A 27,431-nucleotide genomic window follows, 5' to 3' on the forward strand; every position below is an offset into this window, starting at 1 on the left:
TGAGGATTAAAAAAAAAAATTAAGATGCTAAAATAAAACAATCCAATCTTCAACTTTTGTAAAAACATCTAATAGATCAAGTATAAACCAGCTCATTAGCATAAAGTTTCACGCTAATAAATCACAACGCTAACTCAATTCTTCCATCCAGCTCGTATTACCATTTGGAGAATGAAGGCGCCGTTCTTACGGTATGTAACATTAGAATAACTACTGCTGGGATAATATGGATATCTGATATAAAATTAGATCACACAAGTTCATTTCATTACTTAATTATCAATTCAACTCTGCGGGACCTTCTGAAAGAGAATAGATGCAATCTGCTATGGTATAAATTGGTATTTCTAATTTGATTTGACAATTTTGAAAATTTAAAACACATATTAAATGCCAGTGACCGATCATTTCTACAGGAGTGTATTAATAATGTGAAATATTGGAATCACGATCTTTCTTCTGCCGTCTCGTCTCTCTGAGCACGAATCCTATGAAAGTCTGTTTACTTCATCAACAAAAGCTTCACCCATCTTTTGAAAAGGTTGCTGTAATTTCTCGCGGGTCAAAAAAAGTTACACCGAATTTGAGACATTTTATTGACATGACTGTTAATTCCATCACACCCAATTGCAATCAGTGCCGAGTTGCGATTTTGGGTTAAGGTCAAGTTAAGTGGAGGGGTGGGGGGGGGGCGGACATGTGGAGAGAAATGAAATAATATTGATAAATACCCCTCAAAGCACTAAAATCAGACCAATGATTTATTTTGAAAGCATGGACAGATGTAGATTCTCCTTCATGGAGAGAATTTGGCTCATCCAACTTATGAAATCACTTCATCTGTGGCTAGAAAGCATAATTAGGGACAATTAATATGCATCCTCCTAATTGTTTATCCCTCTGCCAGCATAAACCAATTAAAAGACAACCCAAACCCATCAATTCATCCCTCTTTATGACAAGGGTATTATAAACGACCTCATCATTCATGAGAAAGTTGTTGGACAGAAATGGAAAGATAATAATGAGTTGGGAGGGGGTAAAAATGACAGAATGCACAAAACACTCGTTGAATGGGGATTGTTTAAGCTAACATAAAACATGGCTGGGATCTGAGCTCTCTGCAAGCCCGACCCTGATTTAAGACTGAATGCCATTGGGGGGCAGATAGTAGATCATGAATGGTTCCACTGTGTCTCAACCCAGAGCTATAGAACGACACGCACACACACTGGCACCCACTACACACACTGGCACCGACTACACACTGCTCTCGCCCAATCTTTTCATTACCTTGGTGTCACTATGGAAACCCTGCGCACCATCACTCCCACAACTGTCCTTTCCTGAGTGATCCTCCAGGCTGTATGGGAAGGGATATTGAAGCATGACTGAAAGGAATGGATTGGCTGCTGGAAAAGCTTTAAAAGGACAAGTGTTTGGTGCCTTTAGCTATCTGGCCTTACCTGGGCAAAAAGGTACACAGAGTCAAAAGGAAGATGTTTGCGCTCCACGTGCTTACGGGGTGTACCTTGAGGAAAATTGGGCGTGATTAGCGGGAGTGAATCTGCAACCGGTGTGTGAATAGTACTTGTGATGCATTCACTGCCTACCATCAGAGTGTGGCACAAAAGGATCATTCTGTCAGCGTAGTGATCTCATCGCACAGTAATCTCTGGCTCTCTCGCTCTCGCTCTCTGTCAGTGCCACGACCTTGTGAGGACATTGGTCATTGGACATTTTCCATGTTTTACCACCACATCTTTTCGTCTTGTGTTATAAATGCTCAGCATTATTCTCGACTTTTTTATTTTAGACATTTTCCCCGTGTATGATTTATAACCACGCTCCTCCTGTGCCTGATATGGAGTTTCCATTTGTCTGTTTGTCAGCCCACCGTGAGGGGAGGTCCAGATGCAGTCATGATACGATTCAGGCAGGAAAAGGGAAGGAAGACACCAGGGGCTCCCAGAACTTCAAGAGGACAAGGAGAGTGAAGCAAGTTGACGATAACAACATTAAAGGGAGGCTCGGCTCAAGAGGAGGGAGGGAGAGAGGGAGGGAAGGACGAATGGGGATGGACCACGACAGGGGGTGAAAGACAGAAAAGGGAGCTAGTGAGTCCCTCTTCCAATCTGGTGTTGTTGAGCAGGGCTAGTAGCCGAGCACACATTCCATTAGGCGGTAAATATTGACTCAGCAGTGAACAACTGGTTTCTATTGCATAGCAAACAAAGCTATTGTGTGCCTGGCAGGCCTGAAAGGCCTCTGTTTGCACATCACGCTCAAAGCTGATAAGTAGGCAGTCTCATTCACTGCGGGGGTCTTACATGTCTCCCCCTCCCTCACCAACCCCCCCCCCAACAAGTCCCACCACAGACACTTTTTTCAGAATTTCAGCCCGTCTGCCTCCCTCTGTGGGTTTATACTTGGAGCAGCAACCTTGACCATGAAACTCTTTCACACTTGCAAGTAGCAAAAATGTGTCACTGAATTCATCCGTTTTTTTTTTATCACACGTAAATCTTATGTTGTAATACTCACTGGGATAGGTCAAAAGCTCCGCCCCCATTTACACAATGTGGTTGTCAGTCACTGCGATTTACGTATAGCGTGTAGTGACTAACATTGCACAATATTTCCTGTCTATGGAAAGATTACACATTTGGGCTATCTCCCGCTCAAAGGTTAATCAACCAATAATCAGCCAATAATCTAAGTGAAAAGATTTATCAGGACCTGATTGTTGCTTCAATCATTGATACAAAGTAACGTGATGCCAGTGCCCATCCCGATATTTACCTTGACGACATTGCAAAGGGTGGTGACTGTTTACTTGCAGATTACATTCAATGTTTATATTTTGACCTCTGAACTTAGACGGCTCTAAAATATTTGTAGTCTGGGAGTGGACTTATCATACCTGCACTGTAAATGTGTGTCCACACCTACTTCCTGTTTGCACGCATGATGCATTACATGGTCTCCACTATTGCACCATGCAGCCTGACTCAGGTCACCTGGGTGCAGTCGTGTAACCGCAGCCCACAGCCACTTTTTAGTGGTGTCGTTATACGCTGTGAAATACTGGACAGCACATACGGTGAAGTACAGATTTGACTGTGAGACAGCAAATGGTTGCTTCATAAAAGAATGCCTTGTGCTAGAAGCATCGACAGATAATTGTGAAGTGTAATTCTAGTGTCCTTTGATGTGTTGTGGTTTACCAATGCAATAATTCGGAATATCCCGAAGAAGAAATAAACCACTGGTGTCAAATGTGAAGTTCAAGGACAGCAGGAGCTGATGCCAATCAATTGAAAGCTACGGAGAAACATTCTGAAGGTTTTGAAAAAAAAATAATCTTGGCAAAAATGTTTCCCTGACTTTCCAGTGGAAGAATGTTGACATCCAAATATTTTGCTTTGCCAACATTTGTTTATTTCGGAAGCGTTTTCCCTTGAAAGGAACCTAACCTTGCCACAATTTAATGTCTTGCTTTGCAGATTTTGCTGTAACCATGACAACCGAGTTACCGCACTTCCTCATGCCTAACAGGATTTTTGATGAAAAGTCTTGGGAGATGCTATAGTGAATAATTTTGCCCGTCCCTCAATCTCCATTAAATAATGTACTATGTGATATTATTTCATGAAACCATCAAATCATTTTTTTAACCTGAGGATTGAAGAAACTACTCACAATTATTGGACGGGAACTTAGTTTAAGTGTCTCAATTGTTCAATAACCAGAAGCAATTGAGACATCAAGATTTAATATGTGGAACTTCTAACATATTACTTGAGGGAGCGTTGAAATCCTAACGACGTATGACTTAGACACATCGCATGGGTCTATTTTCTCTTAAACACTTCAAGTTTTTAATTGAGAGCCAATATGAAACCAGAGGACAAACTGGGAAAAAAAAAATACCCCCCCTGGTGAAATGACTTATTCACATTACAACACTGATGGGTTGTAAAACTCGACAGATATTATGACTGTAACATACAAGGTGATAGCGCACTTTTACGACTGTTTAAATTGCCGAAAAGACAACGCTAAGCACACGTGTGCATCCAGGTGTGATTCCCATAAATATGCAAAAGGTTTTGTAATCAAATTATATAACACGTTAATTATAAAAACAAAGAGACAATTGTTTATTTTATCAGTGCGAAAATAACACAAGTTTCCGCCTTGAATTTTCATGTGCCAAAGCCACGCCGTGATCCTTCGTGGTATGTAGGTTTAGGTGGCGCTCTACTATAATTATATTGCTTTTGTCACCATGTGGTGTTCCAACAGATGTTCCGAGAGGAAGTGCCCAGGAAGGTACAGTGCTGTTTATCACAATCTGCAGCCAGTCCTGTAATATCAGCTAAAGATTGAAGACTTTAATACGGCTCCTCCGCAGCAAAGAAAAACGGCAGTAAAAATGAAAGGCAACCCATCAAAGCACAATATGTCCAGGCGACAGCTTTGCGGGAGACTCCCCCTCTCATCCCCTCATCTCCCCCCCCCCCCCCTCACTTCCATGTCTTATTCTTTTCTCTTCTCATATCCCCATCCATTTCCCCCTTTCATCCCGTCTTGTAGCTCCCAAGCAGCGAGACCAGGACCCGGCTGGCCGCAAATGGACTTGAGGTGGTCTCACTGATAAGAAGGCTTCACGTTGACCTTTCAATTGCGCCAATAATGAGCACAGGAACTCTTCCAAATCAAACATTGGATTCATCAACTAATTTGAAGTCCTCCAAGGTCCACTCATTCCACCGCAGGTCTCGAGGACCTTTGTCGCCAAGGACGAGAGCGTCAATATATCCTCGTGAATTCTCTTTTGTTTCTCTCTTGCCGCGACTAAATGTAAGATTTTAGTGTGCAACTGGGAGAGAGAAAACCAAAATGAAAGCAGAGGCACATGATTTGAATAATGTTTCTGTCAGCTTCTTCACTACCCCACCCCACTCTCCTCCATCCTGCTTCACTCTCCCTTCAGTTCATCTTCCCGTCCCCCTGGGAGAAATCTGCCACAATTTTCTGCAACACACAGCATGCACAATCCAACACTAAACGGTATGTGCAGGAGTGCACCAGAAACGAAATTTTTTACCAGGTTGGATTTTCAAAGTGAACGTTGATTGAATTCCCCGCTGTTTTCCCCCCGCTGCAACATAGTGTCCCGACGTACTCGACTATTGTAGAGGAATTTTTCAAAGTCCACTTTTGGCTGAGTATCAATGTTGGATCCCATTCTAGATAACCACCATCAGAGGACAAAGATTGTAGCCCAAGGCGTCGTTTGGCACACGTGCATTTTCCCTATCGGATGCAAAGGTGTGTCGACGCTGCTGTTTCCGCTCATCTGAAATGTGAACCTCTTATTTTTTCATTATAGACAACACATTTTCAACCACAGGGGCTTATGCAATTTTATATTTTATGATATGTTGATATCCACAGCATCTCATTTTCATTAACTCATTGATTTTAGTACTTTACAAGATGTTATACGTCGTAAAATAGACAATTACATGCAAGCCCTTCAGAAACAAGTGTACTTTAATGCATTTTTTTATGCCCCCATATTAGCTTAACGAGTATTATTAAAAAGGTGTAAGATGAGTGCAAAAATAATAGAAAATGTATAATGTCTGTGTATAGAGCCAAACAAATCCCTTGTGGAAAATAAAGACAACAGTCTTATAAACTTGCAAGAGGTGAAAATAAAATTGACCAAACCTTTTTATTTATTTTTTTAGGTACTACCAGCATTAGCATTAGCGACAACTTCAAAGAAAAAATCTAATTATTATGTCATCACAGTCCTAAAACACCAAGCGCATTTCTGTCACTAATAATAAATGATGTAATCAATATTTTGTATTCTTTTTCAGATTATAACCAACAACAATAAATGGCTTATCTCTTGTTTTCATATCAGATTGAATTCACGTATAAAAATGAAAAATAACGATCATAAACAACATAAAACAAGAAAAGAAAAACATCAAGGCAATCAACTTAAACATTTACGACCGATAGATATTGGCTCTGTCAGAACACAATCAAGTCTGAATACTGAGGTAGAATGACAATCATTTATCATTAGATTGATGTTAAGTTGATCCTTGTGCAAGGGCAGAGCGTTGTTAGTGTTGCAAATCAACATTATGCAGCTCAGTCGGATCATGAATTACATTTTTAAATGAACTCTTTCCAGGATATCATTCTTTGAAATGGGGCAGATGAAGATATAAATTATGACAAAAAAAATAGGAACCTTTCCTGCTTAATTCACTTACCATTTTTCTTCTGATTCAATTTACCGTATTTTTGGGACTATAAGGCACACTTTAGATGACCTTTTATATTCTCAAGTACTGGTTAGTTTTCCAGTGCGTCAAAAAACTCAAACCACCCATGTACACTGCATTTGTCAGGAATGAACTTGAGCAATAATCAGCAAAATAAACGAACCACAGATACAATCATTTTCTCTCCGTTCAAATACGGCTCCATCGAGCTGAGAGCCCCACTTACACGGTCCATGTATAACCCGAGGCCCGTAGTTTAACAAGGCTCTATAAGGACTGTGTGGAGCATCTGTAAAGTGCCTCTTATGTTAACTATGCCAGCTATGGTCACTAGTTCAAGCACTGCTCAGAGGTTAAATCAACTCTCGCAACACAAGAGCGGGAAAAAAAACAAGGTTATTATTCAAAATCTGATTTCATAAAAAAATATATTTTGTGAGCACATTTGCAATTCAATTTATCACAGCCCTATTGTCAGTTTCCTTGGACGGCTTCTACAGCTCATTAATGGCTGAGCGCTGTCAACCTGTGCTGGGCACTTTGTGCTATGTGGAACATACTGTGTAAGAAAAAGAAAAAAAAAAAAATCAGGGAGCGCAATATACAGAACAGACTGCTCGGATCCCTCCTGCTGCTCAACACAGACCTCTTAGTGTGTTTAGTGTTTTTTTTTTTATGATGTAACTCGCTTGGCAGCTGCTTGTGTCCTCCAAGTAAAAGACATAGCATATAAGCCTTAATAATATTTGGTGACCGGAATGCTGATGACTTGAATCTTTCATGTACCCCCCCCCCCTCCACAACCCCCCACTCTCAGTTCTGGCAGCTACAGCCACAGTGCAGTGTAAGTCACTGAATCACAGAATAATGAGTATCTCATTCTCCCGTGGTGTGCCGCGTACAGAGCGCAGGAACCCGGGGCTTCTTTTGATATGTATTCTGTTTAAGTGAGCCATCCCACCTATTGGTGGGTTTCCTTGAGGTCACACTCTCATTAAAATCAATCTACGGGAGAAGTTTTAAGATCACTTTCCCCCAGTTTTGTGCACGCTGAAAGCCAATTTCTGTCCGAAGTCCAAATCTGGCAAGGAAAAAAAAAAAAAAAAGTGAGATTCTGCAAGATCAAAGAGGAAGACGGTTTCCCATCTAGCACTAATTTTGCTGAGATGGAAATAGGTGCCACTGCTGTCACATGAGCTGTAATGCTATTTAACAAAATTGATTTGATTAAATGGAAAGTTGGAAATGCAAGCTCAAAATCTGATTATTTGGGCCTGCAGCCATATCCTACAGAGCATGCAACCATACACCGTGTTGTCATAGATTAAATTAGGTTGGGAGAGATGTGTGGCACGCACACTACATCCACCATCCCAAAAAAAATTCAAATTCCACAAATTATTCAAACACTCCTACCAGGCCTGAAGATGTGAGATTATGCATCGCTTTACATGCGTCAACTGAACTTTTTGTATCAGATGATGGTTTTAACTTAAAACCAGTTGGGGATATTATAAGTGAAATAGATGGATATACAGTATATATTGTATATTGCATCCATGAGCAATTCACATAGTTTAGGACCAGCTATGCGCCTGCTTTAAAATTATAAAACTGTTTGGCTGTTTGGAAAAATCCAAATATTTCCACTTTGTGAAAATCATCCATAAATGTTATATTCTTAATCGCTTTCCTATCACAATGACACAAAACTACCAAAAATTCCTCCCAATTCTTTGAAATCGTGTCACCATCCAACACAAAATGTTTTATTCAACGTGCCCAATATCCGTACAGGAGCACAGTGTCAACCTGCCTCCCTTTGAGTGAATCGAGGCAAAAGAAAAGCGACTTGGCTGAGCAATTCTAGACTGAATGTGCTCAGAAAAGCCATAACAGTTCAAGCAAGTGAGTTGCCAGATGGCTGAGAGCTGTGCGACTCGAGTGTGTCGAAACAAACACTCCCACACACCTCTATTGTATCTCGGATGACGAGTGGCAAGTCTGCAACCAGCCTGTGACATCAGACACAATTAAAGAACAGGTAGATGAATCATATTTGATCCCTCAGAGTGTGATAACAAGGCTTGAGAAAAGTCTTCCGGGTGGACAGAAAGGCTGGTAAAGGATGGGAAGACAAGCTAAATATGAATTATAAGGTAGAAAAACAGGAGCGCTTGGGGGATGGACTGATTTGATTAAACATGGAGTCTTGGTTGCGCACAGCATTGTTTACTGTCTGCTTGAACTCCCTGAACTTATGCTGGATGCTGCTGAGGATAAACAGAATCTTAGCGCTGAACTAGAAATGACTCCCGAAATAAATAACCGTGTTTTCCGTGATGACTGACATCATCCTAAATTCCCATAACAACCGATGTAGCTGTTGGTTAAATCTTTTATGAGCTTATACCTGCTGAGATACCTTCACCGAATGGGTATGCAAGAACAGTACCGTATTTTTCCTACTATAAGGTGCACTTAAAATCTTGTGATTTTCTCAAAAATCAACAGTACGCCTTATAATCAGGTGCATCTTTTGTATGGATGATGGAAGTTAAATCGGGTTTAATTCATTTGCTGTGCTAGTTTGAAAAAAATAGACCTGACCATAAATACTATAATACGCTAATATTGACATTCTTTCATCTTTAGGTAATTGTGGCGTTTGGGTGTTTTTACAACAAATCTATTCCAAATATTTTGCATCGGTGTGCGCCAACAAGATGGGTTAGTAAGTGTATATTCAGGTGGCTGTCTGGCTCCTCCTTTCAAGAACCATGAAAATATTTGCACCAATCCAGCAGTGATGAATGAGGCTGTTCCGTCGTTTCCAAAATAAAGGCGTGAAATAACATGGGCGTGTTAGGAACTCCATGTGAATGAATTGTTTTGGCAGGAATCCAGCGAGTTCCTCTGGCTGAGCCAGTTAAAACACAGATAGCTGCACAACTCATTGTTATGTCGGGTTCCGCCCCAGAGCTGGGATTTGTTGCGTGGAGTACAAAAGCACGGAAATCAAATAGTAACACAAACTGTGTTGGGAGGGAATATTCCATCCTGCGGGGATGGAGTAATGTGACAGCGGGGTTATTTGAGGTTGAGGATACGTCCTTGAGGAGAGATGGAATTTAACAAAGGTCTTCACGTGATCAGACAAGCACAGAAAGTGCAGCTGAACATTTAGTAATAAACACCGTGTTTACTACCGCAGCTTCACTATCGGGAAAATGATGCAGCAAGTTGGTTCTGCGACTTTGCTGCTATTATTCCTTGATTAGCATAGTTTTATGTTTTGTGGAATATGTGAGGAATGTCTGGAGGAAACCTAATCAAAAACTTTGGGCAGGGATTGAAGGTGACTTTCGCAGCCAGACCAGTCATCAAGTTAAACTAACCTACCCAGCAACTGCAGTCTGTACCCATCAGACATGCAAAGACTGTTTATCTTTTCCTCCAACGCTTGCCAAGAAAGTCGATACTTACCCAGAAATGTCAACCGTTGCTTCAACAAAAGAATTATTCTGCACAAATTCCCATCAGGAGAATGTTACCCTGCAATTCAAGAAAAAAATATATGCCTGAAGAGGCACTTTTCTTGGCAACAGACGGGTTTTATCACTTGGCATCATCCTTTGCGCTAGCTGTTCCACAACTACCCCTCCAGAGATAAGTCTGTCCTTCATCTGCTGTGTCTAAGCATCGAACCCAGATTACATGGCCATGGAGGATTCCCTACAGGCTGCCTGCTTCTCCACCACCACATCTCCTGGACATAAATAAGGATGCTGCAGGAGAGAGGGAACAGACTTCCACTGTGCTCAGCTTTGTGATCTTGCATGGGCCGTGGATCTTTGTAATCTCTGCAGTAAGAATAGCTTCAGTGCTGAGATGGAGTCATGAATCGGGAGAGTTGAATGTGTGGTCTAATCACCATGGCACCTTAGGACAACCTCATTGTGTGCTGTGTCTTTATAGAATCTACTGGAAAGCAACCACACACTGCTTTCGGAGTCTTAGAAAAGCCGTCTTGACTTAATAGCGCTACTTATTTTGCACTCAGCAAATTTTTTTTTTTAGGCTTTGAGTGACTGGTGATTTGTCGAGTATGTAACCCTCCTCTGGGACTGATTCCAGTTTCCGTGCGGCCAGGGACAGCATTAGTGGAAGAGATAGAAATTGGATAGCTGGAATTTGTCAGTCAAAATGTTTTTACTTCATATCGGCAGCTGTTTGGGTTAAAAATGTTTTGTGCGTGATATGACATTCTGTTCTTTTTTTTTTTTTTTCCGTGCAAAGCACTTGCATTCACATTGCAGTGGTTGTGAAATAACTCTGCAGTGACTAGAAAGCAGTGTTATATTTGGGTTTATAAATTTTGCAACACTGTGAAATATGAACGCTTGGAGTCATTTTTTATTTTCAGGTATTTTACAGCCAAACAAATCAGTCCAACAATGAACACGAAAGCATCGCTTTAAATAATCCTCCTTCACTTCACAAAGGCTGATTTGCATTCTTTGGGAGGTATTTTTATTTTTCAAGATGCACAGATTTTTTTTTTTTTCGTTTTTGCATGTTGCAGTAGCGTGCTGACAATACTCTGGTGAATCCCCCCCCCTCCCTGATTTTTTCCCCTTAGATGACTGCCTTTAGCAGAAGATATCCTGTCGGCACCTGGCACCCAGGGGAAGGAAGGCCTCTATTCCCTGCCTTACACACACACACACACACACACACACACACACACACACACACACACACACACACACAAATAGCTTCCCTCCAAGCATGGGCGTGTGTGCTATGAGAACACATATCTGTACCTACATGTACTTGCGTGCTCTTGCACAACAGCTCTGCATGCCTGTGTCTCGTCTATGTTGCTGCTGCAGCATTATGATTGTGTGCCTGCACGCTGGTGTTGTCTGTCAACCCCCCCCCCCTACCTTTTTTTTTTTTTTTTTGGTCCCAGCTTGCTCTGGCTGGTTATATTGAAGCAACAGACAGCGTGGGCACACTCACACAAAGCTCGGAGCAGCCCTGATCCCAGGCTGATAGAGACGGAGACTTGCTGAAGTTGAGAGAACAGCCTCGGGTTGTCTGCAGACCACAGGGAATATGCCCCCGAGTCACACATGCACACCCACACAAGCGGGCACAAATAGAATAGAAACCTAAAAACTGTGATAAATCTCCTCGACTAACACTGACATTCAAGCTCCCGTTCCTGTCGACCTGAATGTCAGGAAATCTTACTCGCGCTGTCATCCAAACTATTACCCATTTAAACTCTCCATTTTTTTGCATTTAGCCAGCGCCATCTCTACATGTGTCTTTTAGCATTTGCTTGTCCACCGGCTAAGTTGCTGTTCTTTTTTGTTCATTGGTACCATCAATCTTGTATACTGAAAACCAATGCATCAGCAGTGTAATTCTGTAATCAGCACAGCGAGGAATACAAATCAGATCGGCAGCGGCCCTGTAATGCATGTAATCCATCAGAATGAAAGTGTTACAGACAACTGATAAACATGCATTTTTTAGGTGATTAAATGACTGAATAACAGATTGATCACTGCGTATACTCACGCTTTCCTTCTTCCTTTTAGCGTGAATCATGTTGATGGACTGGATGTGCAGACGGACGAGCTCGCAGACTAATCAATTCAATTATATTCACAATCAATTTGAATATTAAGAGTATAAAAAGAAACGGCAGCAGCGTTCGGAGTCATTAGAATGCATTTATGAGCTGTAAATTGCATTTATTACGTGAGGGTGTTTTATCACTGTGTGTGCTTTGGATTGTCTTAGTAAAAGCTTTTTTGGATTATCCAATTAAATTTTGTCATAAAAAATGTCAGAACTAAACTAATATTGTTACCCGAAGTTGGTTGTCTGTTTATACCCATGCAAAGCATTACAATTGAGTAAATACTTCTAGTCTAGACTTCCAGACTTCTAATAAGCCACATGGCAGTAACTAAATAAAAAGTGAAACGTATTTAAAGCTGTTTATCAAACACAAAATGCTTTGCATGTTTTCCCAGTTAATGGAAGAGTTTTCTCAGGGTAATACGGTTGCCCATATTTGAATATCAAGCAGAATAAGTTAACAGAAAAGTGGAAATTGCTCATAGGTGTGAGTAGTACTTTGCGTCTTCTGACTGGTAACCAACAAGTTTTTCAAGTTACAAGTTGTCACTTAATTGATGTGCTTTGTGTTGAAATTGATTGATTTGCTTCGTGTTGCTTGCCAAAATTTTCATTGCTTTGGATAGAAGTGGGGGAAAAAAAACAAAGCCACTGTAAAACACAAATACAAAATGAAAACACTCAAGGAGTTTGAAGAAAAATATCCCATTGAACTAACCGTGCAGTAAATGGCTACCCAGACAAAACTCAATAGGCCACGCCCCCTTAAATACATGTCAAGGCACCCACGTTACAGTGCATGATCTTTGGCGTAATTAAAGCAGTTTATTTCTTTGCATTCTTTTCAATTGCTTGATATTTATATTTTACGACCACATTATTTTGTGAGACTGGGTTTCCCACAGACCATTTCAGCAAGTGTCCTGCATATGACCCAAACAATAAAGCAGCATCTTCAGAGTTGTGGCTAGCTAATTAGCAACCCTGGGGGAAAAAATAATACAGTTAATGGATAAAAAAAAGCTTTTAATGTCGCAATAAAAGCACAGCTCTTACATTTGCGATAATTTGCTCAAGTTGGTTGGAAAATAAAGCTTATTAGTCTTCATAGCTAAAATGTCATGCCTGTTTCTTCCTCCCGATGCCGAGCATTTTGAAATGCCAGTGGGTGGGGCGAATGGCAAGGAGAAGTTTGCCTGTTTAAATCTCCAAACTGTCCAAGGCGGCGACTTTTGAAAGCACCTGCCAAAGTAATCATCGATTCATTGCTAACGATCCGCTATCCTCTCACTTCCTGCAGATGTATGACGGTCATTTTCCACAACGGGGCCTAGAGAATAATATCACTTATTGCTCTTTCATTGCAAGCAGCAGTTATTCTGAGCTCTACATAACCGGAGGGAGTGCCAGCAGAAGATGTAGCGACTGACATTGTTTCCCCAGTAGTCAAAGTATTGGACCTGTGCAGCTTGGCCCGGCTGTGGCTATCTCAATGAAAGATTAATGAGGCTCTTCAGGTTGATACAAAGCTAAGTGTCTTGTTTATTAATGTGCTGTGATTGAATCCATTAGTTGCCTTGTGCAAACTAATCGTCGTATAATGTGTGTTGTCATTTCAGGCTAACTGCTCATAATGTATTCCTCCCCTGTCTTTGAAAATGCTGTTATTTTCCAATAGACTGATAGAAATAATGTTGTGTCAGGAATAAGGATTCTCCCGACGTTCCGCCAACCCAGAACGGCCAAGTGAACTGTAAGCATGTTTCACATTCACATTGATTGCTGAATGGGCTGTTTGCTTTTCTCTCATATGCATGCTTATAGGGGGAATCAGTGCCATGTGCGGCAGATTTGGCTGAATCAAGTCACGATTTAACCGTACCTGTCTCGTTTTAATCTCCCGACTGGAGTGCTATTTAGCTTGAAAGGGTGAGGAGTTTGTCAAAGAAATTGGGGTCAAATCCCTTCTGGAATATTAGTCAGACAACCTTTCCCAATCTGTGCAAAAAAAAACGCATCAACGTAGAAGCGAGAGGACGAGCATTATTGACTGGTAATAGCAGATCTAACGGTATTACTCGCAGTAAAATAAAGCAATAGCATCGTCAACCACAACGTCGTCATTATCAAACTGGCTGACATCCAGCTCGCCCATCTTCGAGGATCAATTTCATCTCTTTTATTCTCCGAGCGAGAAGCAGAGTTTGTGATCTTAAGGTGCGGAGAGACTTTGAAGTGCAAAAGAGTCAGAGATGGAAGATTCAGAGTGCCACTTTCTCACCTTCGGCGAGACTATGACCTCCAGTGAGCGGAGCTAAATTGAAAATAAGTTTTAGCATGAAGTGGCAGAGTATCGTGTACTTCATGGAAAATAAACCTCAGGTTTCATTTAAATGCCAAAGAGTTGTAAATGACCTTTTTTTTTTTTTTAATTAAACGTACTCCACGACCAAACTGTCTGACATGTATGGAACCTCGAAAGTCAAACGCATTCTATTTTAGGATGTTGATCTACTTCAGGTTTAATTGAAATAACCTTTAATTAAATATCTTCTGGCTGACTCCGAACAAGCAGAGTTCCAATTTTGCAGAACATTAAAGACTAACTAATTTACATAACTTGGAGTTTGTCACCCATGTCCTCATGAAGGTAAATAAATGTCAGCCTACGTGTTTTTTGTTTTGCTTGCTAGTCATCACCTCGTCAGAGTTGCATTCGTTGCATCTCGGCGACATATTCATCAGTTTATTATGCAGACAGACGCAGCAGTCGAGCGCTATAAATAAAGTGCGTGGCTTATTCCGGTTCAAGTCGACGTCAAGACGTCTGCCAGTCGCATGGGAACGCAACTTCACAAAGGACGGCACAACAAATATTGCATATGGAGAGAATGTGGGAACAAAAGGCAGAGATTGTGCGTCGCTCCGCGGTGCTTCCTGCCACCCAATCTACCACATAATATTGTCGGAACAAAAGCTGTTTGGGAGTTGCCGCGGATGGTCGTTTGAGGACGGTTTGCCGAAATTTGAATGAGGATTATGGACTTTAAGGGGGGGGGGGGTGAGCTGGGCCGAGTGGAGTAGCTGCTTGGGTTATGATTGTAAACAACTCTCTTGGGGGCCAGAGTCACACAAAAGATTTAATAGACTGTTAATGAGGGCTAACAAATGTGACCTTTCACCTTTAATTTTGCTAAAACTGTGACGCTTCATCAACAGCTCTCATATTTTGTTGATCTACACGAGAGGTGCAAATGATTAGAAACACACCTAACTACAAAACATGATTGAGACTGGATAAAAATGCCAACTTTTGGGACGCACAAGCTGCAAGATTGCTGTGTTTCTATTTGTGTACTTTTAAATGATCACATTCACTCATCAAATACCCTAAGTGTACCTAATTTAGTGGCCGGTGCGTGGTGCTGATAGAGATGGCTGGAAAAAAAACACGTTCAAACAAAGAGCAAACACCTCTTTATCTACACCACATGCTGTATTTACACAGTTCTTGCTCTCATTCTATTGTTCCTGTCCTAAACACACCTGCAATTCCTTCCTTCCTGCACCGGGTTTCCCACAAATCCAATCGGACGAGCTGAAAGGGAGAATCACAGTGATGTAATTATTTCCCCAGGTTCCCAGGATACATTGAAAAGAAAACAGAAGGAGGAAGGGGGCGTGATTCAGGACCATAGCTAAAAAGCAAAGCCAGTTTCGGTGCTTTTTAAAAGGCGAGCGGTGTGTAAAGCGATTCCGGATTATCCTGATACATGATTTAATGGCACATTCTCCATTGGTTCAGCCCCCTTCAGCATTCAGTAGGATGTATGCAGGGAGGCTTGTCTAGCCCAACCAACAAATACGTTTTTCACGGCAGCTTTGAACAATGTAGTTATTTCAGACTGCATTAACGGATTGGAAAGGTTAAAAACTTAGTAGTAGTTAAAATATAGTTTGGGGCTGTGTATCTGCAAAACGTGTCTAGCTAACTTAAACTCTCAATTATTTGTGTTTGTATTCGTCCTTGTGGTCACTGTGAAAAGAAAAGCTCTCTTGAGAGGATGCAGATGAGTACTCTTTTATTGCTTTCGAGTGGTATTCGGTGTTTTTTCAGAAATAACCTTCCTTGACTTTGTTTTCAAGCAAGCTGAAGTGTCTTGGGATTTATCTGTGACTGAAACACAATGGCTTTAAGTCACATGATTGGCCAAATATTTTATGCGTTTCATGTTTCATTTTATGAAGAAACATACAATGGTAAATATTTTCGACAAATGCTAATTTGCTTCGTGTGTAGAGTGAAAATTTAAGAAATTGAAAAAAGGCAAAATTGCGACATTAGCTTTGTATATTCACCCATTTTTTTTTGTTTCAAAAATAACTTCTTTTTTTTTTTTTTAAACTAAAAAATACTGCAAAGCTAGGGTTGTTAATGTTTTTATTACAAATTAAAAATTAGATGACGCATATCAGTGCAATTACACCTCCAGAATTTGAATTGTATAATGTTTTATTAGTCATATTATTTAATGTTTTACACTTGGATGAGCCTTAAAAGCGATACAGTATATAGACAATCTAATCACTCGAAAACAAATAGTCTCTAGGGGGCCCGCCCACTATTAAGTGTGAAATTAAACAACCAAGTAGATCTTTTGTTATCTGCCCGTTTCTGAAAATATGCCTGTGAGCGAGGCGTCGGGCATTTCTGCCTCACTGTTACTAGCAGTGCAGCTAATTTACATGATAACCACCCCCACACCGAGTTTTTCCGCCGGTGACATGATGTAGAGTTGATGCCAAGTTGAAGTCACGGTTAGGCTATAATGGTGAGCTGCACTGAGTTTGGTTAGATGCATATAGATTAGCAGGATTTTTTTTTTTTAGATCACAGTGGTGAAAATATTCAGCGGATATGATCACGTGAAACAGAAATCAGACAGAAACAGGAAGTAGGGAACATCATTGTCAGTACAAAGCTGGCTTTCCCATCTCGGAATCATGAGAACAGCGTTGACTAATTTGAATGTACGCAAAATAAAAGGAATCCTTTTGTCTTCTGAGGGCTTTTTGTCTTTTTGCCCATTAGTGCTTAGTTGACAGAGTCCTGGACTAAGCTGAAGAAGAATGTGAGTACTGTCCCAGCTATGGCACAGTCCCAAAAGAGGAGGGAGGGGAGGTGGGGCAATCGGGGTGCACAAGAGGGCACACATTCATGCTTCACCCCCAGCTCACCATCCTCCCTCCCTCCCTCCCTCCCTCCCTCCCTCCCTCCCTCCCTCCCTCCACCAAAGCGAATACTGTATGTAAACGGTTTGCTGTTCCCTTTTTTCATCCTCCTCTCCCAGCATTGATAAATCTTTGTTTCATTCCCCCGACAGCTTGTTCGCTTACTTTGTATTTGACGTTCATTTGTAACAACTTCAAAACACACTGGCACGGAATACACAGATGTTAGTCATGAAATATTTATCCAATGAATTGTAACCTGAATTCTCCGCTCGTGAGCTTCGCCATCGTGTATTATTAATGACGGATGACGAGATTTTTCTTTTTTTTGTTAGCTTCGTGTTGATTTGTAAAATAACCATATGAATGCTTTTTATTTTTCATTCCTACAAAAGCGCCGAGCCGATGATGAATGATTGGAGGCGCTTTAAAAACAGCAAGCTCAGGTCTCCTCTCACTGGCGCTTCATCTGAAATCCATCTTTATCAGCTCTCCAATGGTGATGACCGGCCATTTAAAGATACTTGGCTGTCTACTGAGACAGAGCCAGGAGTATTTGAGCCCGAGCCCGGAACCTTTTTTTTCTCCCACTGCTTTGACACATAAATAAAAGAGAGTAATCATGCTCGCTGGCTTCCTGAGCAGCATGCAAATTTGGATTAAAGTGCCCTTTAACCAATGCACCAAATCAAAAGAACAAACATTTGGCACCCAACAATTTGTCCAAAGCTGTCACCGTCCATGACTTGAGCAGTACGGCCTTATTTTGACTTCAGGAATATCAAATGTGCGCAAAACCTCCAGGCACCCACATCACAATAAACCTGGCATGTTTTGTTGTAATTTGTTTTAAATCAAGCATAAGGCTTTTCCTATTAAGTGGTGAATAAAACAGCAGCGGTGGGAAATTCTGAGGGTGAGATTAATTGGCATGCTAGCTGAGTAACAGCCCACAGTCTGCCGATCACAGGACTAGCCAAGCATGACAAGCATAGCCTATCTTCTACTTTTCATTAGGCCGCGGATGGGGCCAGCCACAAGCTTTATGCTAAACAGGGTTGATATGGCGGTCTCAGTCTCCCAAAGACCTTTACACCCTCAAAACAACTTCACGGAAATATATACGGACAAAAAACAAACAATGTCAACAAAAAAGGACGGTTCTTCCTTGAAGCAAACACAAAGACTCTGTCGTCGGAAATGAGTGTGGATTCAGAAATCCAGACATTGATGTGGTCGGGAGGGGAGGATCAATGAATAACTGTCTGCAAATGATTAACTACGTCTCATTCTGGGAGCACCTTGCTCAATTTTCAAAATGTACATTTCATTTATTGGGATCAATTGACTGGTGGGAATACATAAGTTATTGAAACTGTGAAGTTTTTATTTTTTATTTTTGTTCATTAAGTTTAACTGGAGACTGACAGGGGCTTCGAGAACATTTATTTGAACGTAAACAAAGAATAGTAATAAATAGTGTCAACATCTAAAATTTGGGCGCTTTTATGAACAGTTCAACTTTGGCTGAGGTCATTCTACTGAGTGCAAATTTAGTTCATTTTAAAATCCTCTCTATGAAACGCAAGCAAAACTGAGCTTGTCGCTATTATTATGCTAAGCTAACCTGATCCCATAAGTACTGTATGATCTTAGCAATGACTTATTTGCTTCGTTAATAGAACACATTATTTCGGATTATACTGGAATATATGAGAACGAGCAACCTCCTGATTTGGAAAAAAATATGATGGAAGGTACTGAATGACACATGACTCTTCATTTCACAGCAGGCAGCTCCCAAATATGCATTCCAGACATCTCGAGGCTGTGTAAATATACATGACACCATCGGCGGGCAAAAGATGACATACTTAGGCTTAAACAGGGGATGGCAGCAGTCCCAAGAATGCCGTTTGCTCAGACCATCTCCAAATGTGATCTGAGAGATCAAATCTCAATGTGTCCTCATGGAGTTTACACCTGTGTATGTTAATATCAGTCTGTTCCTCTTTATCTAAGTGCAATAACGCAAAAACAACAGTTCTTGAATGCTCGTGCAAAATTGATAGCCCTCTTTTTCTCGGTGAAAGAAGGTAAGGAGCTTGGAAAATGTGCAAAAGAGTTGTATCTTCTCCTGGTGGATACGAATGATCTCAGCTCTATAGCTATCAGCATAGGGACTTGCTTTATGGATATCGTCTCTCCACTGAGCAGACACCTCCAGTTCATCATAGGATGCTTTTTCATTGGCTCTTAATGGCCAAGAGGCACATAAAGAGAGAAGAGGGAAGGCAGGGATCTTGTCTCCTCCACTATTCTCCTCTCCCCAAGTGTCTCTTCAAAATGACTAAAGAATGCTGAGGGTTTGAATTTAAAGTCCGCGTGCTATCGTACAGCCAATGAAAAGCTTATTTTACCCTATATCCAAGAAAGAGCTTAATTCCACAAATATATATATATTTTTTTATTAGCGTTTACTCAATCGGGACATTGGCAAACAGTTCCTCAAGGCCAATTGGGAGCCCAATATTTTGACAGTGCACCATTGCTTAAATGACAAAACGCTCAATTCCTGCCGGTTTGTGTTTTTCACTCAAGCATGTGGGCTATGTATTCACAGCCACAGAGTGTTAATAATGTGCCAAACAATTATGTCACAGTGTTTGGTCTCCCATGTGAGAAAAGTTAGCCCTAGCTCCCCTACTGCGTTACAGTATGCAAATAGGAAACGTCTGAGACCAAGAGCTCACAGAGCAGGGTCAGACAACTGTTTTGCACCAACATGAATGGCATCTGTAGGCGTTTGAGCATGTGTGCGGCGGGTGGTAAAAATAGATGTGAATTAGTCCGCTATTCCCTGGGAAATGGATTGTGAATAAAGGGGGCGGTCTCTTTGTTCATGGTTAAAAACAAGAGATGTGGGAGAGCCAGTACCTCACGACCAATATTAAAGTTTACACATTATGTCTGCCTGAACTTTTAATTGATGAAATGGAGAGAAGGCACATGTGATTATGGATTAAGCCCCTGTATGATTTTTTGGGATAATTCCATTCTACACTTAGGGGAGGGCTCTTAAAGGCACGGCTGGACAAGATAGGCTGGAGATTGCATGCCAGGCCCTTAAGTGCAACAGCATCAGTAACCTTTGACCTCTTCTGCACGAATGGTCTAAATTTCCATCAGACACACTCAAAAAGAAAGTATTTCCACAAGAGTGCTAGCAGCAATAGCTTACACATGAATGATCTCACCATTTTTTGTTTGTTTTTGCGTCCTAATACTTTTGCATATGAAAAACAACTCACAAGGCTCATGTTGTTGTTTGCACTTGACATTTAGCATAACCCTCACGCATGACTGTGATTATCTTTGACAGTTGTGGTTGAGAGAACATATGGAATCTCGTCTCGTGAAAAAGTAGGTTACCATGATAACATTGTGTACTTGGCTCAGTTTCAGCACCAGCGACTCCTTCACATTCCAGAAAGCTGGTTGGAGCGACCAGCAGGGTTTTGGTTGAGAGCAATAAAGTTTTGAAATGATATCATATAATTCGCCCGCTATGTATGCTGACTCTCACAACACTTTTGTGGCGGCAATGAGAAATGAGACTACGGAAGCGCAGTCAATCCTTCCGAGTGACAGAAACTGGAAACATCATCAAATCGACGGTGATTCAACTCTGTGTTTCCACTCGCCTTTTCCACTTTTAAGAAGCCATAAACATGCGTGATGAAGAAAACAGCTTGGAGCGAGGATAATTTATGACAAACGGACAGTTAATAAAATTGCCTAAACATGTATTATTGATTGTTTTTTTTTTTCTTTCCACCACCTCTTTAGTTCTCATGAATAACCGTCTGTCATAAATTACTAGGTTCATTTACATTGCACCAAGACTGGCTGGTGGGAGATTGTAAAAATTGTGATGGGGTCAAAGCGACCTCCGTGCTCTATAAATTATGCGTCCAGTGCATGTTTAATCACATGCTGGTGAACAAACCCTGGCTTGACCTTCTCATAATTAAAATGCAAAGTAACCTGTTGGCTGTCTGTGGCTATGATTGGACGTGATGTGGTGCAAACAGTTGGGCTTCCACCAAATCTCACCGCACGTGTCACACGGCTTTGTTTGCTTTTTCAAGTCGACTCCAGCGAATCATTTATCTTGATATAGAACCAAAAGGAATACAAACGTTAAGGTTGACCTTTTTGTTAGATTAAAGGCCAAACACGTTTGATCATTTTAATGCATTTTCACCTGGCCGATTGACTTTTAGCAAAATTTGACACCCCTTTTTTTTTTTTTTTTCTCACTTTATTTTGGAGCTGATTGCTGCTCTAAAAGGCTACAAGCGTCCATTAGCCTCACGGTCGATTCAGGGTCATGAATCCTTTTAGCATTCCCAAGTTTTGTGACATTCACTTCTTGAGCCACAGACGTGTTTATTTCACCACTGTGTCTTTTGACCTAAAAAAAAAAAATTGGTTGGCAAAACAACACTTTGAGCTTTTCCCAATCACTTTCATTGCATTCACCTCACATACCGTCGCACTGTTTCGCATGTAGATCAACTCTTCAACACCACTGGTGACTTCTTTATCTTCTATATGCTCTTCACTTTTTTTGCATTTGATAATTAATTAGTGTAACCAAAAATTAATTAGGGTCTGCTCCAAAGAATGCTGTGCTGCATTGCTAAATTAATTCCTGGAGATGGAGGTAGAGAGAGAGAGAGCAGGAGAAAAAGAGCAAGGCGGATTAATATCCAGAGTGAGTGTTAAAGTTCGTTTGTTGCCTCGGGCTTTAATAGGATATGATCAAGTCAAATGTAAATATCAAACCCGGAAATCCAGCGATTAACCTAACATGGTCACATTCACAACCTTGAGAAGCAAAAGTACACAATCATCCATGAGAGGTAATTTATCTGCAGCTAACAAATGATTTTGAGGTGTGCAGTGATTTTTTTGTTGTTGCAATCATCTTACAATAGATTTTAGCCGGAAATGAATCAATGTTTAAAAAAAAAAAAAACATTAGCACAATGAAACACTAATCACTGCTTCGGAAGAATATTTAAAAAAGAAAGCTGTACAAGCTCCAGCTTTAGAGAATTTAGTGTGAGGAAATCATAGAACCTTGCTGGACGATAATGTCCCTGAACTATGAACAATAAGGTGACCTTCATTTATCTCTAAGCACTAAAATCTCAGAAATACCACCCCCTCACGAAAAAAATAACATAATTTGAGTTTATTTTTCAAATAAACTGTTGTCTAATGCCAGCCTTGAACCATTTCCAACGTTTATTACTTGTTCGAAAGGCAAATAATTCACGGCAAAGTGTACGTTGTGGTGATAATTGTGATGCGTTGTAAAGCAATCGGGAGTTCATAACTTATTGAAGCTAGAATGATAATTAGATGTAGCGCTTGTCCGCAGACTGTGACTGTGATTAAATTTGATGTAAATCATGATGTAAATGAATCATTTCCCCAAAACCTTGTTACATACTGCAGACAACAACTAGCATCATTGTAAAAGGTCAAGTCTTGCCATTTGCTTTTAAATGCACTACACCTAGCCGCGATGAATTCTTCATGAGCAATTCATCCAGGGGGACAGCATGTGAATTTAGATGCAAAATGGCTTTCTTCTTCCGGGCTCTTCTTTTAAAAGACAATTCTCTGCAGTGCCGCAAGCTGTAAATCTGGCTAGGCTATTCGCTATCGGTGTTCTATTATTACCAAGAATTGAGATACAAGTCAAATTCTGTTAGTTAATTACAGCTTGGACTCAACCACTGAGATTCCTTTAAATAATTTGTATTTTATATATTTAGTAGGAATGGATATGTTAATTGAAGACTGAATCTGGTGTCACGTCGCTACAATTTATGCTAGGTTATATTTTCAACATGGATTCTCTGCCGTATCTTTTTAATAATTCAGCTCATAAAAAAAATAGAATCACATTAAAGCCATACTAAGTAGACGCATGCTAAAACAACAATTCATTTTCCATTCCCGCGACACAGACGACGTGAACCGATAGGTTGTTGGAATAGAACTGGTAATCCCGCCATCTCGGCTATCCTCGCGGTAATTGTGATCCGAGCAAAGGGGGAATGCATCACATTACAGGTGAAAATAATCAGATTGTGTGAAATGAAAAGAGATCGTTTCGTGGGGCTCTACTGCATCCGTCCGCTAGTAACAGATCGTAGGAAGGCGCTTCTTATGGTGATGAATGCAAATGCACACTGGTAACTCGCTTTTCAAAATGTCTCAGGCCTCCGATTGAACAAGTACAGTCTCTGCTCACTGCCTTCAGTATATAATGGCCGAAGGAATTGAAAATCATAGCAGCTTTAACATGGTTTGACATCTAGCTTGAGTCTTGTAACTGAATTCCTTTCACTTCAGATTGTGAACGGGCTGTGTGGATTTGAAGAAAAATAATAGCTTGGTCTAAAGTAACAGCTTTTGAGAGACAAGGAAAGAGAGTAAAATGCAATTCCCGTAGAAGTCCGGAGAAATCCTGTCACTTAGGCAAAAGCCACAGAGAGAAATTCCTATCATGCTGCTTCGTGCACCAAATGGAGATTTCCAGACACCTTAAGAAAAAATTCAATGTGACACGATATAGCTCAATAATCCAAATATAAATTCCTCTCCCTGTTTTAATCCATTGAATTGTTTTCAAGTATGCAAATGGTTTTACTCAGGTTTGCCACCACAATGTAGATTTCAAATAAATGAAAGATGTCAAAACAAGGCATCAAATTCTCATTCATCGATTAGTAGACAACATTGGAGCAAAAAATGTGCTGAAAAGTCAAACATTACGTCAAATACTTTGAGAGCCTTTTCAGTGTGAACTCCAAAAAAAAAACTGCTGTATGCCACGTCATTGCTTTTCTGTCAAACAGACGTTTCGTTTGGGAGTCAATAAGTGGACTAAAAAGCCCTGAATCAGCCTCACAGTGTACAGACTGACTTTGACTATATGCAAATGGACGCTAAGTGATGACGCATTTATTTTGAGAAACAACTCTTTCGGAATCGCAATCATCCAATAAAAATATGATCATAAAGCGTCTTGGTAATCTACATGGCAGTATTTGACCTACCAAGCATGTTTTATAGGGACGAAGGGAAAGGACAGGGATGCCACCAGGGACCATTATAAGGGAATGTGGACTCACCCTTCCTCACATCTTCTTGATCGTTTGACCCTCCGAGCTCGGGAGGCAAGCAGCGGTTTATTCTGCTCCATCCTCCTGAACACACACGGTCACTGTCCAGCGGAGTGACACAAGCCAGAGACATCGAGAGAAGAGAATCTAATTACAACCACCATTATGACTATGGCCGAGTTCGACCCCGGATTTGTGATCAGATGGACTCATTCACCTCGAGCTGAGCAAATGCATCGAGTATGAACCTCATCGTGCCTACAACACCTTACATGTTGTTGTCATTTAAGAACAAGGTTTTTTTTTTGTGTCAAATGAGATCATTTTGCTTTCATCTTAGCTTTTATTGATTTAAAAATGATCCATAGAACCAGATGGTTCCCTTCAGGGCTGTGTACCATTGTTTATTGATTGTCAACAGGATCCTACCAGTGTGACAAGCTTATTGTATTACATTTCTTCCAACCATAGTACAAGTGCTGTTTTTTTTTTTAAAGATCCAGCTTACATTTCCATATTTATATATTGAACCCAACATGAACGCTAAAGAAGAAAGAGTATCAAATAAGGGATAGGAGGGCTGTAATAGAGATTAAGTCATTGAAAACCAAATAATGTGATTGTATACATTCAAGTATGGGTTTCTGGTCATTGTTGCAAACATGCATTAGCAATAAGAAACACGCTCACAGTGGCGACCATATGTGTTTTTACAAGCGCTCCCTCTTTGCTATATGGAACATCAGCTTAACTGCTGTCTGCTGCTAAACCCAAACTAATTAGATGGCTATTAGTGGAAATGTTTGCAGGGGCTATGACAAAAAGGAAATGGGGTAAATGTTTGGTGTATTCAGGCATTACGTGAAGATCAATTCATAAAAAGGTGGCTTTATTATTCATGGGAACTGGCTGGATCACATGATTATGCAAATTACTAGTGGTCATAAGGATGCACCAATGCAAACCTGGGCACTTTGTTGTGTAGAAATTTGTGGTGGGTATATGGAGATTCTTTTGTTCAGAAAATGAAAAAAACTTACCTGCTGCTGACATTTTGGACTGCTACTCCAGTCTTCCCCAGAGCAGTCATCCGACGTGCTGCTGACGTGTCATTTATCCATTGGGAGGCTCGGCAGACCTGTCAAAGTCCGCCAAACCCCGGGTGGTCCTTGGAGAATGGAATCCCAGGTGTGCGATAGGGTGTCCTTGTTGATGGTCCTGCTTGCTAGCTTCCTTATCTCAATGGCCTCCTTGATCCACTGCTTTAGTTTGCTGGATTTTGTTATGATTTTCCCCTTATCCCAGTCCATGATGTAGTTGTATCTCCTGCAGTGGTCTGTGATGGCTGATTTGAGATTTTCCTGTTCTGCTTTTTCTCTTAGTGTCCTAGTAAAACGCCCCACTGTCTCCTTTTCACATTCTTTTTGATGTTCCTTTTTCCTTATGTTGAATCACCTGCCTGTTTTCCCAATGTATATTTTGTTCGAAGACATGATGAATTTAATCGGAATAAATTGTGGTGGAGCTACAGCAAATTGGAAGCAGGGAGGCAAGGTGATATGAACAATTATATAAAAAAAAAAACATCCCAAAGCAAAAAGACAAACAAGGAACTGGGAAAAACAACATTACTGAATCACAAGAGTCAATATTCTAAGAAGGAGAAAAATGACTTGCAACAACATCCAACCAAACCAGATTGAAGGAAAGCAGGGAACTAAATACAAAAAAATTGATGGGGCAACAAAGCACACCTGGACAAGACACGATTGGCTGGAAGAAGCTGATTGGTTGGCACAAAGAACAGAACAGGTAAGGCCAAAACAAGCAGACAAAAATCCACAAACACAAAATGACATTGTGACTCAGCATAAAGTAAAGGAAATGAAACAAAGAAATACAAAAAAATAAAAACAATCTACCAACCGGGCGCTCCCAGATTTGCTTTGACCAAGACAGCACATGATCTCATACTTTTCAACATTTAAGTGTGCTTGCATTTGTCAGACTTAACAAAACACATATCCTTGCTCCCTTTACACAAAATCTATTCCAAGAATATGATACATTGTGCATATTAATTAACTGCTTACAACTAATTTCATTTGTGTAATTGAATATCAGCAAGAGCAAATAACTACTGTACATAAGGCTGAACGGTCGCTCTCCCACTGTTTCATTTGGCCTGATCTTTCATTTTCATGCTGTTATTATGGTCAATTGAACTGCTTGCTCATATAATATGTGAGGCAAATCCCCGCAATCACATGGCTCTGACTCCACATGTTTTTTTTTAGGGGCGTAACTTGGTATTGTCATCATGTCACATGGCAAATCTTTCAAATCGAATTTTTCCCCCAATGGTTTTATAATGTTCAACATCAACAAACCCTTTGAGTCATCGCCTTTCATTTTGACAAGATGTGCATTCACTCACTGTTGCTATTCTCTGAAGGGGACTCAGCCATTTTCACAGTATAACAAGGTCATGCTCGGCAACATCAGCTGGCAGAAGTTTTCTGCGAAAAAAAAAAGCTGATGTCACTTAAAAATCTCAAGTGAAGCTTTTCCACCTCTTTTACCAGGTCAAGTCTAACTCTTCGAAGTTTTGTCTCTGTGTTCAAAAGACACACTTTCAACTGAGGACTTGGATTTATCAATGAGGAAAGGACAAAAGATGCAACTCTTTGGACAATTATCTTTCTACAGATTACAGTTAGGGGACTGCTTGGTGGGCACTTAAAGCGAGGATGGTGACCTCTGATTTCAGTTCCATTCCCCCAATAAGACAAGTCCTAATAGACTCCATTAACAAAAAGAGCTGGAGGGAGGCGGGGGGGAGGCCCACACACGGGCTTTCACAGTGAAATCGGCATATGTGATGACTTGCAGTCTGGCTGGCTGAATGGACCAGACTCGAAGCCTGATAAGCTCCTCTTCCCTTATTATTTCCCCTCATTTAACTTGCTGGGGGCCTTCATCACAGTCCGTGTGTGTGTGTCTGGCTCAGGCTCAT

The 27,431-nt window shown here is 40.7% G+C and overlaps 1 protein-coding gene across 1 annotated transcript in view; it reads right to left on the minus strand.

Annotated features, from left to right (window-relative positions):
- The window catches only part of adarb2 (adenosine deaminase RNA specific B2 (inactive)), a 182,030-nt gene extending 155,700 nt beyond the window's left edge, over positions 1-26,330 (minus strand). Inside the window, exon 1 of the mRNA XM_085939648.1 lies at positions 25,456-26,330. The gene's annotated coding sequence lies outside the window, so the exon portion shown is untranslated. The remainder of the gene's footprint in view (positions 1-25,455) is intronic.
- Positions 26,331-27,431: the final 1,101 nt, after the last annotated feature.

Source organism: Syngnathus leptorhynchus, chromosome 19, assembly GCF_054491065.1.
Source record: "Syngnathus leptorhynchus isolate UIUO chromosome 19, UIUO_Slep, whole genome shotgun sequence".
Taxonomy (NCBI): Eukaryota; Metazoa; Chordata; class Actinopteri; order Syngnathiformes; family Syngnathidae; genus Syngnathus; species Syngnathus leptorhynchus.